At 33.4% G+C, this 15,303-nt stretch overlaps 1 long non-coding RNA gene across 1 annotated transcript; it reads right to left on the bottom strand.

The window, feature by feature from the left end:
• Positions 1-7,312: 7,312 nt before the first annotated feature.
• On the bottom strand, positions 7,313-15,179 carry LOC139813220 (uncharacterized). The gene is made up of 4 exons (XR_011732083.1): positions 15,044-15,179; positions 12,314-12,525; positions 9,891-10,024; positions 7,313-9,178 (listed from the first exon to the last, which is right to left on the bottom strand). It is a non-coding gene; the product is annotated as an uncharacterized lncRNA (long non-coding RNA).
• Between the last annotated feature and the right edge of the window lie 124 nt (positions 15,180-15,303).

The following is a 15,303-nucleotide window of genomic DNA, read 5'->3' as shown; positions in this document are numbered from 1 at the left end:
TTGTACTTAATGCATTAAATTATGCGTTTTACTCATTGATATTGTTTAACAATAATCTTATCGTTGCTTATTAAAAATGCAACGATAATTTTATCATTGCATCTTTAATACGCGTATATATCGATGCTGTGAGATTTATATCAATATTACTCGTATAAAGCCGGGTACTCACTAGGACCGTGCAACGTGCAACGCAACGGTTGTTACAATTTTTTCACAATGTGTTTGTTCCGGAATAAGACGTATTCACTAGTTGCAGCAACCGTTGCGTTGCACGTTGTACGGTTCTAGTGAGTATCCGGCATAACAAACTCCCTCCGTGATTATATCTCCGATTTAAGATGAGCTTAGTGTACTCTCAACGCAAATACGTGTGTTAGAAATTCGCGGTTGACTTATGGCCGCTGGACATTAGTATACTCTGCCTGTTGCGTTTCGCCGCAAAACCTAAGGCCGGGTACTCACTAGGACCGTGCAACGTGCAACGCAACGGTTGCTACAATTTTTTCACAATGTGTTCCGAAATAAGACGTACTCACTAGTTGCAGCAATCGTTGCGTTGCACGTTGCACGGTCTTAGTGAGTACCCGGCATAAGATGGCTAATAGAATGGCTGGCAAAAAATGATGCTGTTGATACATCATTTTTTTTCCGTGTATATTTCCCTTATTACCTGTAGCATAGCGTGACCTTGCGATCTCGTAATATCAGGAATTGAGCGCTAGTCAAGCGAAAAGCATTAGAACTCGTCAACATAAATCGTGTAGATACTCTTCGAAAAGAAGCTGAAACTCTCTAATCAGAACTATCGAATTTTAAAGTAGGAGTGCCAGCTTCACACACCCGTCAGATTATATCCTTTCGCGAATTTTTAGAGCTATGTCAACGACAGGAAAAATAAAATTAAATAATTGCAAGCGATCGGTTCCGATCGGTCAGATTCAGATGAAAGCACAGTAAATCTGAACTGCTTCGTGTTCGCCCCAAATACTGGTAAAACCCCTGTTAAGCTGGCCCCCCCACCTTGCAGAAATTAAAAAAAAAAGCGCAAAATTACAAGCAATTATATTTGTGAGCTTTTATATCCTGCAGATTAAAATTTTTGAGCTTGTCACACTGAACAGGAATTTAATATTTTTTATGGGGGGCTGAGTCAACGTTTAAAAATAGATATTGAATTGATTTTTACGGCAGAATTAGGAGCTATTTATGAGTTTTCAAAATGATATAGTTTCGATTTTTGATCTCATCCTCTTAACCCCGAAACAACTTTTTAATTGATTCAACTCAAGAGAAAAATGTTGAGAAAAATTTAAATATATCATATCGCGGATATAATTCGTATAGCGTATAAACTCTAAGAATAAATTCTTAAAATACGCGCATTTTGATTATTGAGCTACAACCCCTTCGCAAGAAAACCATCCCATCTTCCTGGCTTAAGAGAGAACTGTACTTAAAATGAATAAAATTATTTTACGACTAAATATTGTTTACTAAATTCTGAACACTAAAATAAAAAGAAAGAGTACTTCACTCTTGAGACTGTTAGGGATCGGGGGTAGTTTTCCATCAAACGGTTAGGGTACAAAATCTGAAACTTCATATTTTTGTGATACAAATTATCCTGAATCGAGTCTACAAGTAGCAATTGATTCTGCTGATGAGAACGAGTACTTTACTCTTGAGACTAATAGGACTGAGTTCTATTAGGAGCTGTTTGAAGCAGAGAAGGGATGAATATATTAAGTTTATTTGAATGGTACAAATTAGTACAAATTTAGTCCTTCAAATTTCTGTATTTAATTTTCTTTTTTTTTCTTGTGGTCTTTCTAGCTTAATGCTAAGGTAGCACCGCCACGATTTTCTCCGAAATGGCACAGGATACAAAATTGTTATTAGTGGTACAAAATAGTACAAAATGGGTACTAAATATTCTGATAGGTCCGGTTTGATTCTGCCGATTTGGTCCTGCTAGCTTAGAAGAGGTCCTTAATCAAGTGTCTCGAATTATTCTCCGACAAGACTCTAATTATAATTTATTTTATTCGTTTTAGCCATGTTTATCTGTATTTGTATATTGTTTTACAGATTATTTTCCAGAGTTTTTGATAAAAGTAATAAAATTGATGAGAGTTGATATTAAAAGTTATTTTTGCTTATGTTATCTTTTAAAACAATTTCTTAATTTTCAACAGCAAATATCTTGCACATAATGGGGTTTCAAATAGATGAAAATTCTAAGTTTATAAAATACTACACATATGTATATATTTAGTTTCTTTTTAAAATCTTATATTTGTGACAAAAGATAAATAAACAGTACATTTACCATAATATTTTTAATTTTTTAAATTTTCTTTTTTTTATTTAATTGTATATTGTTTTACAGATTATCTTCCAGAGTTGTTGTTAAAATTAATAAAATTGATATTGATATTAGAAGTGATACTCTGACGTTATATCTTAAAACATTCTAAATTCTCAACAGTATGCATTTTGCACATAATGGAGTTTTAAATAGATGAAAATTCTAAGTTTAGAACACTGTCACATACGTATATATTTAGTTTCTTTTTAAATTCTTATAGTTGAGACAAAGGAAAAATGGACAAGTACATTTACTTTATTCACCACAGAATTTTAAATTTTTTAAATTCTTTTCTTTTTTATTTAATTGCTATAGATTTAAATTAAATAAAATAATTAAACAGAAGTTAAATTTCCTTTTCCTAACTTTAAAAATTTCTTCTTAAAGTCTAAGATTAGATACAGAAGAAGTATTTTACTTTCTCAACTTCTACCTGAATATCACGTTGCTGCTGTATCGTTATTTCAATGATTCATGGCTGAATATGATAAAAGTGTCGTAAATGCAAGGGATAAAGCGGATACGTAATGGAGTTTCTACGGACGTTCGGACTTTGATGCGAAATCGATGGTCCCATTTCTTACTATGTTTCACTATGTTTCATGAGTCTACCTTTTATCTTATTCATATATTCGCGTGATTCTGTCGCAAGATACACTGTAGCGTGATTATCGATTATATTCTATATAATTTTCTTCGTACCTTACAATTAGGTAACAAAGAAAATCACGGATATAATAATTAATGGTCATTTTTGTTTTTAATAAAACAAATAGCAACGCTGTTTATTGTTAGACTGTTAGAGGAAATGGTAAATAAAAATTAAAAAATGGAGGCATGATCGTATTTTTACAAATGCACCGGGTCCACAATGCAAACGGCGATCTTCAAGAGACGCGAGCGAAGTCTTGCAACATTGTTCATTTTGTATATTTTATACGAGAGATTGCTGGGAGCACGTATTCCAGTTTTGCTACCTGAGAATTATTTAGCTTGCTATTTCTAGTCGCATTGATGTTCGCAGCGTGTATGCGTATTTATCGTTTTGTAGTCTTTGATCACCCCAGTTGTGTTCCAATTAGTACAAAAAAATAATTATCGTCATATCGTGCATATTAGTAATCAAAATAAATTAAAGTAAAGTAAAACATTAGATTTTAAATTAGCAAAAAGGAAAGAACAACAGAGTATAACGAGTATAAAAGTACGTGAACAACGAAAATAAATTGGCGACGCAAAGTGCGACTCACTAGATTTAATTACAGTTTTTCGTAGCGCCTAACTAACAAGGAGAAGCGCCCTTAATTGGCTGAGCGAATATCGTCGAAAAAAAGGAGATACGTAAAAAGATCGTTTGGAATAAAATCGGCTTGGACGTGTTCATTCCTCCGTGTTTCATTACATATTCTAAACAACCTAGTTTCACCTATATTTCGATTTTGCATGGTTATTCTGAGTTATCGTGACACCTCCGTTTCTGCTTTCGAAATAAAGTTTCTATTTTCAAAATTTTCGTTTTGTGCCGATTACCTATGCTTGAAATTCTCCGAAATCTTTGCATTTAAAGTGTATATACGTTGACATTTTACGTTTTTTTATTCCTACATGAGCAATAACGACGGCGCGTGAAAATCCTCCGCCGGCGGATTCAAAAGTTCGATTTTTCGCATTTGAAAGTCGAATCTCCGCGTGAAGTCGTGCGAGTGTCGCATAACTTTCGCGCATAATTCCTTCGTTGCATTTCTATCGTGGACCGTATGTATATACATGCACGTGTCATCATCGTCGAGTCGCTTTCTCGGTCGGATTTGAGAGTTGACGCGTAGCGGAAAAGGGATGAAGCTCCTCGGTAAATGAGCTTTTCGTCCCTATCCCAACCCCGTGCAAGTCGGGATATGTGTGGAGGTTCCTAAACGTATTGCAAGAAGGAGATAAACCGTAGACGTGCTTAATCCAGTCGTCGGTATATTAATGCAAGAGAGGAAACGTGAGGATACTGACGAAAGGAAATAGAGAGCGAGGGAGAGAAAGAGAGATCGGGATACACACGAAACTTGGAGAGAGAAGGATCGAATTCAGAAAGCTTTCAGCTCTTGCCTCCTGTTTCTCTCGCGTAAATGAAAGAACGGTCGGGAGAGCATCACCGAGGTCGGACGATGAAAAATAGGATGGAGCGTAGGTAGGGTGGTGGAGCAACGTGGAAACCATTTTTTGTCCTATATTTCTCACTTCTTTTCTTTCCTTTTTTCTCTCATATCGTTGTATGTGCGCGCCGCGTCAACCTTTACCGACGATGGACGATCTTATTTTGCGTGTGGCGTCGACGCGACGGTGCAAAGTCGGTATAAAATTTGGTCGCTGGACTGAGAAGCGGAGGCAAAGGTGGTTCTCGGAAAAATTTCCCGTCCTGTGTTTTAGAATATATGGATCCACTAAAATCTGTTTTTTTTTTGCGACAAAAGGATTTTTCCTTCCAGATTCTTTTTATGTACTCTTTTATGTACTTTTATGTAGGTCGTATATTTTGATTGGATTTTAAAAAGCGTAGAAAATTATTTGACATTTGATATATTTCTTCGATGCATCTTTTGGTTTTTTAAATTGTAACTTATTGTTCCTTACTTTTTAAAATCCTAGAAAATTTTTCCCTGTTGATCTTATCTAGTGACTATCTAGGACTATCTAGAGACTAAATAAACATAACAAAAGTGGTTTTATCTTGATATCTCAAGAATTGACAAAGTTGATATTTTAATATTCAAAATTATGAAAACACGAAATCATGATCAGAACCGGTAAAATGACATATATTTCATTAAATTGGATCAAAACTAACTAGAATCCATCAAAATTACCTTAAAAATATCACGTCTTAAAGATGTCATTCTCTATCAGTCGAATATCGTTCTATAAATCATCAGATCTTTATAAACAGAGTGTCGTTGTACTCGTTATGTTCCACAGGACTCAAATATGTAATAATAATTGAATATTTGTCGATATAATAAAGATTTTTCAAATTTCAAGCATTTATAGTACGCATATATTTCCCGCTATCGGAATTGCAAAAAATGAACATATTTACGTTTCTTACGTTTCTTAAACCAAACATGAATTTACCAATTTAAACCAGCTCTTTACGTTATTTCAAAATTTCATTCTTATCATGCACATATGCATCTAACATACGACCTTCAAAATACACAAATTTCCTTTAAATCACTTATCTTTCATGAATTTAATCTTATTTAATTGAATTTCAATCCCCTTCATATAGCTCATCGTAAATATACTCATTTCACGTATACTTATATCTAATCAATATAAATGAGTGTTAAATCACACAATAAAACTCTAATTTAATAAATTCTTAAAGTATTTTAGCCTGTTTGGAAAGGCTTGAGTAATAGTTTACACATTCTTATAAAATATGAGTCAAAATATGAAAAACTCGTAAGAATCAAATAAATTAACAATCTTTCACGCAGATAATTTTATCTCTTCACAATTTAATTTAATTTAATTTGACTCTGAGGTAACAGATATCATCGAAATGTGTCTGCAACGGACACTTCACATATCACAAATCTTTTAGACGTCGCGTCGGTTTGCGTTTTCGCATGTATTACCTCTGCCTGTATTATACAGTCGTGACTTGGCTGCTCTGGATTAGTTCGTCAATTGGGACTTCTCCCTGGCTGTCATCGAGTGGTAGCGTCGATACTCGGCGTCTGCTCAACTGTAGGTCGTTCTGGAATCGGCGTCGGCGGCCTGCCAACGACCTGGTCGTCTCCCCTCGTCTACCGTATACTCTCAGCCGTCGCCTGCGCAGATTTGTCGAGGAGTATGGAACCGATTGATACAGCCGATTGAGACAGTCGGTTCCATACTCCTCGACAAATCTACGCAGAGTCGTTTTCTCTGCACTGATTTCAACAATTCAGCATTCTTGGACGCTTGGCTGTCTTCATCTTCAATGTCAGATTCTCCCCTCTTTCAGATGTTTTGACGCTTCCGAAAATGCTTTGCGTTTCGGTGGTTGTTCGATCGGAATATTCATTAAAATAGATTAAATTTAGCATCGCAATTCTTCTTTTACTCAATTAAACACAAATTATCCGCCAATGAACGGAGCAATAACGCGGCAATTTCTCGTAGTTTTTTTTAAGTCTTTGAAAACGAGGATTAGGTGTATATGATCGATCGTTCTTTCGATATCAAAATCATATAGATCAAGTCGCGATTAAAAAATTTTAATTTTTAGAGTAATTACGCGAGAGACTAATTACTTTCAATATTCATCAAATTACATTTATTATAACATAATAATAAATAAACTAATAATGATTAATTATTTAATAAATATAATTTAAATTGAGTAATTTAAATTGCACAAAATAAATTATAAAAATTACGCATATATTTCAATCGAGTATGGCGAATACCTATCATGGATTTATTTATTCCATTTATTTACTTTTATTAGACCGTAATTGTCTTATTTAATCAATATCTGATATCAAAATTTTGTCTTTCTATCGAAATCTATCTACTATCTTTCTGTATGATTGATTTCTTTCAAAAGTTTCATATAATAATGCTTTAAAGTCAAAAGTGTTCTATCCTATAACTGAGAGACACAATCAATAAAATTAACAATTCTTTTTATTGGTCACGGTTGGTCACGTTATAAAATTTTACAAGTTTCTTAATTGTAAATATTGTATAATTAATCATTACTTTCTAATATACAGCTATATCTTGTATAAAGAATTTTGTTATAATTTCATGTTTCTATGATATCTTATTTGCGTAAACAATTTGATTATACATATATTTCGTATTATATTTTGAATACAATACATTGTGTTGCAATGTAAAATAATTTTTGTGAAAAATAGTAAATAATTAAAAAAATTTTTTAACATATATGCACAGAGGAGAAAACCGCTGATTAAAATGCGGAGGGCTAGGTTAAATTGTTTTTATCGGATAAAGCTTTAATTTCAACTTAAAATAAAAAAAATCAGGAAAATATCAAATCAATTAAAAGAAAAATGTATTTAGTCGCAACAATATCCGGTAAAAATAGAGCAACATAAGAAGATAAGCTTACTTACACATTTTTCTATAGTGATTATTGACAGGATGAAAGTTATATTGTATATTACGACAAAGTAAAATCATGCAGTTTCAGTCAATTGAAGAAAAAGAACCGAGTATCTTGCAGAAAATTTAAATTTTATGTTTGAACAACGAGCTTTCAGAGAAAGATTTGAAAGACGTATATTTCGATTCTCGCCTAATCTTATATCAGAATATTCTTGTGACAACTTTGACAAAATCTTTCGCAGATTTTAAAGGATACATATTCTATCACTGAGAGAAAAATCCAGGTTTAAATAATCGGACAATCGTTCGAAAATTAACAAACGGGTATAATCCGATAACTTTTAATCGGAATTACAAAAAGCCTATTAATGATATCCAATTATATCAATGATATCTATATAGATATCATTAATTGGACATTATTTTGGTCTTGACCGGCTTTTTATAATTCCGATTGAAAGTTATCGGATTACCGGTTGTTAATATTCGAACGATTTATTTCTCAGTGTACTTTGTGCTCTCGCTCAATTAAACGATTCGCGTAAAAATACAAATCACTCGTGCAAGAGACATAATTTTTTAATTACACACTGCACATTCAGTGAAATTTCTTTAAGCAATTATTAATTTTTATTTATATAAGATATTAATTTTTACAAATTTAAAAAAATATCTAATTGTTTGCATAAGTAAAGTAAATTTCCGTAATAAAGATTTTTATTTTAGTATTGTATATTACAGTTTTCATAGTAGCTATAATAATCGCGATTTAACGGAATGACCTATAAAGCAGCCGTTTGTAGTAATATGATATGGGGACAAAACTGCTGGTTTCCGGATGAACATTGCGGACAAACAGGAATGGCGCCGGAACGTCGCATGTTTCTGGCGCCATGCGTTCTTCATGTAAGCAGTCGCGAACATTTACAATTATCCTATTTCTGTCAACGAATAAATCTTGAAATGCGCAAGAAATTAAATTGCCCCATAACTTTAATTAAATACTTATATTTAATAACTTGAGAACGCAAATGCTATTGAAAAAAAACATTTTAAACATTACCTAATTAACTTTAACATAAATTAATTACTCAATATAGTTTAATTTGTTACGGAAATTTTAAAAAATATTTTAGGTATTCGGGGTGCATATATCTTTTTCATGATTATTGCACTTTGAGGAATTAAACTGTATCGAATATATCGGTAGATTTCAAAGCATAATCTCTATACATTACTCATTAATCACGGATATTTTAGTTTGCAATACGTTTCAAATAATCCACGTTTCTTTAATCTTGATGCATTTTAGTGAATTAAATAAAAGTATTCTGATTTGCCTATATTTTTAACAATATAACGTAAAGATTGAAAATTTTGCGTGTATTTGTATTCTTAACCTCCTGAAAAGATGCACGATAACAAGTGATAGTGATTAAACTGGTGTATGGGATAATCAAATGGAGTGAATGTCAAAAACGGGACAAACGTCCATCATTTAACCTGCCGACTATACGTATACTCAAAAATAGTTCAAGCTCACTCGTCTCGGCAGCATGTCAGCGCCCTCGTAATTTATTCATCCTTTCGCCCTCCTTCTCTGATCTGTCCTATGACGTCACGGGGTGACCCTTAAAACCCATCCGGCTCTCGCGACTGCGTTGCAGCGGGCGGTCGACACGATCCAACTTTTTCCTGGCAAACAAACGACACGGAAGAGAATTTAATATGAGCCGACAGCAGATCTCCGTTCGTTTCGCGAATACTATGAATTCGTAAAAAGAATCGGACGTGTTTGCACTTGTAGAATAATGCATTGTCTTCGCGCGCTGGGTGCTCTTTTGAAAATCCCGTGATAAACAGAGTGCACAGATAAGTACGCGAGATATATTTATATTATATATTCTATACGCAAATTAAATTACAGTTTTATAAATTCAAATAGTTTTCTATTTGGCATCTATCATATCAATATTCATAAGTTTACGCTTTGAGAAATTTAAAAACGTGGAATATAAAACATATTTATTTTGTTTATTAATTTGTGATCAACAACGTTGTTACAACTATAACTGATGACTTTTTTGATCACACATATCTATGTCAAGAATTAATTATAACAAACAGAGATGTGCAACACAAAATTTAATTGGTTAAGTATTATAATGTCAAAATATGCAATATACATATTACATATACATATACTGAATCAAATATCGTAAAAAATAACAACCAAGTAAATAAATGAAAAATAAAGAGTAAAGAAAAATGGACGTTATTGCGTTTCACAACCCGTCAGTCGCGTGAGCGTTTAAAAATTGGGTGAAATTTCGTTCATATCCAAATTTGTTTTAATCGAGTCTTCGGTATAGAAGAGCCTGCCAATTTGCGCTCTAATTATATTTACCGAATCAATTTCCCTCTCCATCCGCGCAGCTTTGCTGTATGCCGACAATCGTCGTTACGATATTAAGCCGAATATGTGCTGAGCATACCAATCAACGCTCGGCAGAGCTTGTTCATCCAGCGACATTAATTCGCCTGCAATTAGAGCGAAATATCGGCAACGATAGGGCAATGGGATGCATTCCATATTCATTGACAAAAGCAAAAAGTTGGACAATAAAATGTATAATATGAAATCTGTATTGTAGATTGATAATATATTTCGTTGAATTTTTAGTTACGCTAAAATTCACAAAGCAATTTTATAAATTACAAACGTATAGAGAGAGAATCATAATATTTCACAATCAGTTTTACGACATTATAATTTTGAGAACTTCATAAACCTGCATACATTTTACCGTATAACTTATGTGCGTGTGTGTGTGTGTTTTTTTTATCAACTATTTCTATATGTTTAGCAATTTTCATAATTATCTGTAATTGTGATTTATACTTGTAATATATGTTATATCCCTTAATTATTTGGCCAACAAATGTTTTATAATTATAAGATTAAAAAGCGATTAGAAGAAAATAAATGACATTAATCTCGCAAGAGAAAAATTATTAATTAGAATGAAGATGAATTAGGTCAATGAAGATTAATGACATTTCTTAAAAAATTATTATTATGTAATCGTCGTGTTCCCTTTTCTTCAAAGATTAACTATCATATTAATAAAAGGCTATTTTCTGAAAAGCAATTAAATATATTGTTATATCAAAATTAGTATGTTATTATAAAAATTAGCATTAGCTATTTAAAAACTATGCATTTCGAAGATAATTTAAATATATTCTTTATTATATAATATATTTAATACATAATAATTTTTTTCAATTTTCTTCTCTTTTTTTCTCTTAAATTTATAAAGTTATTATGTGTGTTATAGATTTGTATTAAACTCAGAGTATTTTAATCAATATATTTGACTTCTTAAAGATATGACTATTGTTTAACAAATTATGATAAATTTTATTAAGTAATTTATCTCATGTCTAATTTGAAATCTTAAATTAAAACATTGACAAACGTTTCAAGATTCATAGATAGTTTGCTTTGTGAAACGAAATAAATCGGAAAGGAAATAAAAAGGAGCAAATCGTAGGCGAATTTCCTCGTCGAAACAGGACGATCGGCTCGTTATCGCTTTCTTCACTTTTGCACGGTGGTTTATCCGCGAACACATCGAAGCGAATTTTCACCGACGCGACGCGTCGCATCTCGACCGGAAATGGAAGGAATCAGCGGGCCGCCACCTTGTAATTTCCGGCGGAGCAAGATAGCCGGATCGAAAGAGAAAGAAGGATAAAAGTACCGAGAACAAATTTGTGATTGTTTCGCTATTGGCACGTTGTGACGATAGGTCTTTCTGCTTTTGCTAGCACGAACGTGATTCCGTTGTTTCCGATAAAAAGAACATTTGGTAGCTCGAGAGCTGTTTGTTTGAAATATTATTTTCGCCATATACTTCACATTTTATTAATACAGACTACATAGAGATATTACAAAGGCGATCTAGCTGTTGGTAATGTTAGTGTTAGCTTGACAAAAATGTATTTTAAAGGCATGAACGATTTTATCTTTTTTGCGTCCAATATTCGATATGATGGACGTACTTTTTCATCCTTTATGATTAAAAGTACAGTTTCAAAGTTACCCAGTGTCGTCAAGCTCGGATGGTAGAAAATTACTGCAAAAATCTGCAAAGCTATTTTTTCCAGTCGCTTTAAATATCGAAACCCTGCAATTTGCTCCGAATGTTTGGCGGTATGGTGTATTCTGCGGTTATTATCGCGTTCTGCTTTCGACTGTCAGTATGTCGGTGACAGGCCGGTCCTAATTGAATTTTCGCGCAGGCCTTTCATAGGGATACATTTGGCCTGTGCTTCTACATGCTTTAGGTATGCCGCTACGTCGCGCGGAGCTAATTAGCCGTCGTGTGACGTCGCCTTTGATCCCTTTAAATTAATAATGGCACGGCGCTGCCTCGACAGGGAATTTAATTCGGTCCTCGCTGCTGATGTTTTCAGCAATCTCTCCTTTCGAAATCCAAGAAGCTTTAGTTTTATTCGTATTGTGATTATATCAATTCATTGTTCGAATAATATATAAGTGTTAAATATTGATTGAAATACTAAAGCTATGTATATGCCTACACCTGTAAGCATAAAACATTTTAGCAAAAGGGTGTGATAAAAGAATTGAAAAAATGTATTATGTATTAACAAATAATATAATATATTTTTAATTATTAAATTTTATTTTTTTTATTATTTTAAATATTAATTTATTGGCAATACTGGAAAATAAAAATTGAGTAACAAACAAGAGAATTAATGTGTCATACAACGTTGTTAAAAAAAATAATAACAATTTACTTTTATATTGGGGCTGCACATGTGAACAAATTGCACCAATAAACGTATTGGATTTTTTAACGTTCTCCCTTCTCCCTTCATATCGCCTTTCCGGTCGCTTTTATTATCACCTCGCTCTGTGTTCCTCTATATACGTTATATAGCCGCGTGCGTGTCACTGTTATCTTCGATTGAGATAGCTGCACTTTATATGTCGTCCGTGACAGGCGTTTCTGTAACGTGAGACAAGAGCTGATGGGACGACGATAAAGTGGACGCACGAAACAGCAGAATGTGATACCAAAGGTGTAAACCAGAGAAAATTCTTCTCCTGCTATTTTTCTCGTGTCCGTGATTCTTCTCAAATCGCGTGAGATAAAGATTGCTTGAATCTACACTGCGCGGAAGAAGAATTATTCTACGTATGTTGATAAATCGGTTTATATATATAATGTATGATAAATAATGTAATAAATGTAAATATTATTAAAGTATGTAAATTGCAAGAATCCGTTTATTTAAAATTATATAATGTATAGGCCTGATATTACGGTCACTGTCATATAATTGATGTATACAGAATAATTATTGGCGCGAATTAATGTAATGCTAGCAAATTTTCTGTTCATACAAATTTTGTTTGCCTACGGGATGAATTTACCACCTTATCGGAAGATAAAAGCTCGTGATATAGGCATTGCTATTAGCATAAACACTGTAAGCTGTCGGTCGTCGGAGAAAGATGCGTGCTTATCACGCGTCTTTGGATCTCGTCGATACGATGAACTATAACGCATTTCGTACATTGCACGTGAAGATGAAGAAGCTTCGCAAAATGAGCGTCTAGTAATAACGAATTTTACCGCCTGTGAATCATTTTTCTAGGCAATATAAAAGACAATATAAAGAATAATACTGTCTTTCTGAAAATTGTGTCATTTTTACTTCCTCATAGAGGAAGCTTTGTTTTCGTAAATAAAAATTTTTTTCAAGTATGTTCTAAAATTGACTGAATGTGATCAAATCAAAGCCCTTTTATCGAATGGTAACGCTAGTGAGTTATCGACACAAAGAATAATCGAGGCCATTGATATAGAAAAAGGGCATAGGCTAAATCGACTCAGGTATGTGTTACAGTTACATATATAATTTAGACGATTTAATAAGCCTATGTGCCCTTTTTCCATTAATGGGTTCGATTTTTAAGATGGAGAGCTTTATCTGCTCCGCTGCTGTTGGGTTCCACCGAGACCAATCTATGTAGAAAAGTTAAGCGATCGATCGAACGTCAAAGTTTATCTCGACAGTTTTGTTTTACGCGATCAGTCACATGTACACGAAGTGTATACAGTTGGCGTCGCAAATATATACGGTGTAACGAAAAATTCACAAAGTTCTTTTTGGCATTCGCACCCGTATCTCTCATTCCTCAAGAGTACCCTTTTTTATCCTGACGTTATCCCGGCTTTTCCGGGAGAAGATTCTTCTACCATTAAAAGATATCTTATTACAGTATTCAGTTACATAATTATCAACATTTAATTCCGTAAAGCAGGCAACAAAATAATAATAATTATGGCATTCACTCCATTATTGCCCCATCTTTGTTCGATGCTTCCTAGGTCTTCTCCTCTTCCCCACGAATTCCCTCGTCGGAATATTCGACGCGCAATATTCACTTATGAAAATGGAGTTAATTATAATTGCGTTGCATTTTGCCGCACTCTCGACGTTAACCGTAGACTATTTACGCGATACGTTACTGTATTTCAAGTCAACGATTAATTAAAATTCAGCACAAAAGTACGTAATGCAATCAAAATAAGTTCAGCATAAACCTGTTTGACGGAGTACTTATTCATCGTTTCAGTAAGCACGAATTAAATTTAAGAGATATAGTTAATTGCGCGGGAGATAATTGCGTATATATTGTTCACAAAGAACGGCTGCATTAGGAGAGATTATAATACTACGAAACGGTTCTGAGGTGCCTGCCGGCGACTGTTACGCGTAGTCGTGATTTTGTGTAAATAATTACACGCTACGTGCATGCCGACTAAAGCAACATCAAGGTCACATGCAAATCCTGTTCATTTTCCCGAAATACTTATCGCTTTGTAACATATATTTTTCGTAAAAATTTTGTGTTTCACAAATTTAAAGTAAAGTATATGAGAAATATTATTAATAAACAACTAATTGCTTTTAATTGTAATTAATATTTTATGTGAATGATACACTGACCACATATTGCAAAGTATCAGTTTATTTTCGTGAATATTTAATACTTTGTAAAATAATTTTATACCAGATATTTCATTCCTCCTATTTTTAATTAATTGCAAACAAATAGGTCAATGCATATTATTGCGTACGTTATTGCAGGTTTCCATTGCGTAAATTACGCGATCTAGCAATTCGTATATTATTTTACACTCTATGTATCAGTCATTACTTGAACCAATTGATCCGATGATTTTTGTATTACTCTGTTCTATTAATCCGGAAATCATGGACAAATTAAATATTGACAAAACATTTAAAACGGGATGCGAGATATAGGTATTCAAATCAACAAGTATTATGTTAAAGAAATCATCCGTAAATATTACGTAATACAATAAATTTTTCCATTCTTCCCTATCGTTTTAATTTCTACCGCAAATAAATAAATTGCGCGATATGTCTGCTTGGATAAGCAGCTATCGCCTTGATACGCTTACAGATTGTTAACGAGAGTTCGATACTTACACGATAATACAACAGCTGATATATAATAATTAATGATTTGTAAGGAATCGTCACATTTTTTCATGGCACTATTATGGTCGCGATCGTGTATCAGAAAATAATAACGCGACGACACATGGAGCTCGCGACACTATACCTGCTTGCTCGAGTCTCACGGCATGAATGACAACACGGTCTTAGTTTTTTGAGTACGCAGCGGCGTGCTACGTGGCACAAACATTTAAAAAACGAAAACATTGCGTGCCATACCTACTGGCAAA

Source organism: Temnothorax longispinosus, chromosome 5, assembly GCF_030848805.1.
Source record: "Temnothorax longispinosus isolate EJ_2023e chromosome 5, Tlon_JGU_v1, whole genome shotgun sequence".
NCBI lineage: Eukaryota > Metazoa > Arthropoda > Insecta > Hymenoptera > Formicidae > Temnothorax > Temnothorax longispinosus.
Note: the sequence above shows the minus strand (reverse complement) of the source record. Positions and strands in the feature narration are given on the sequence as shown.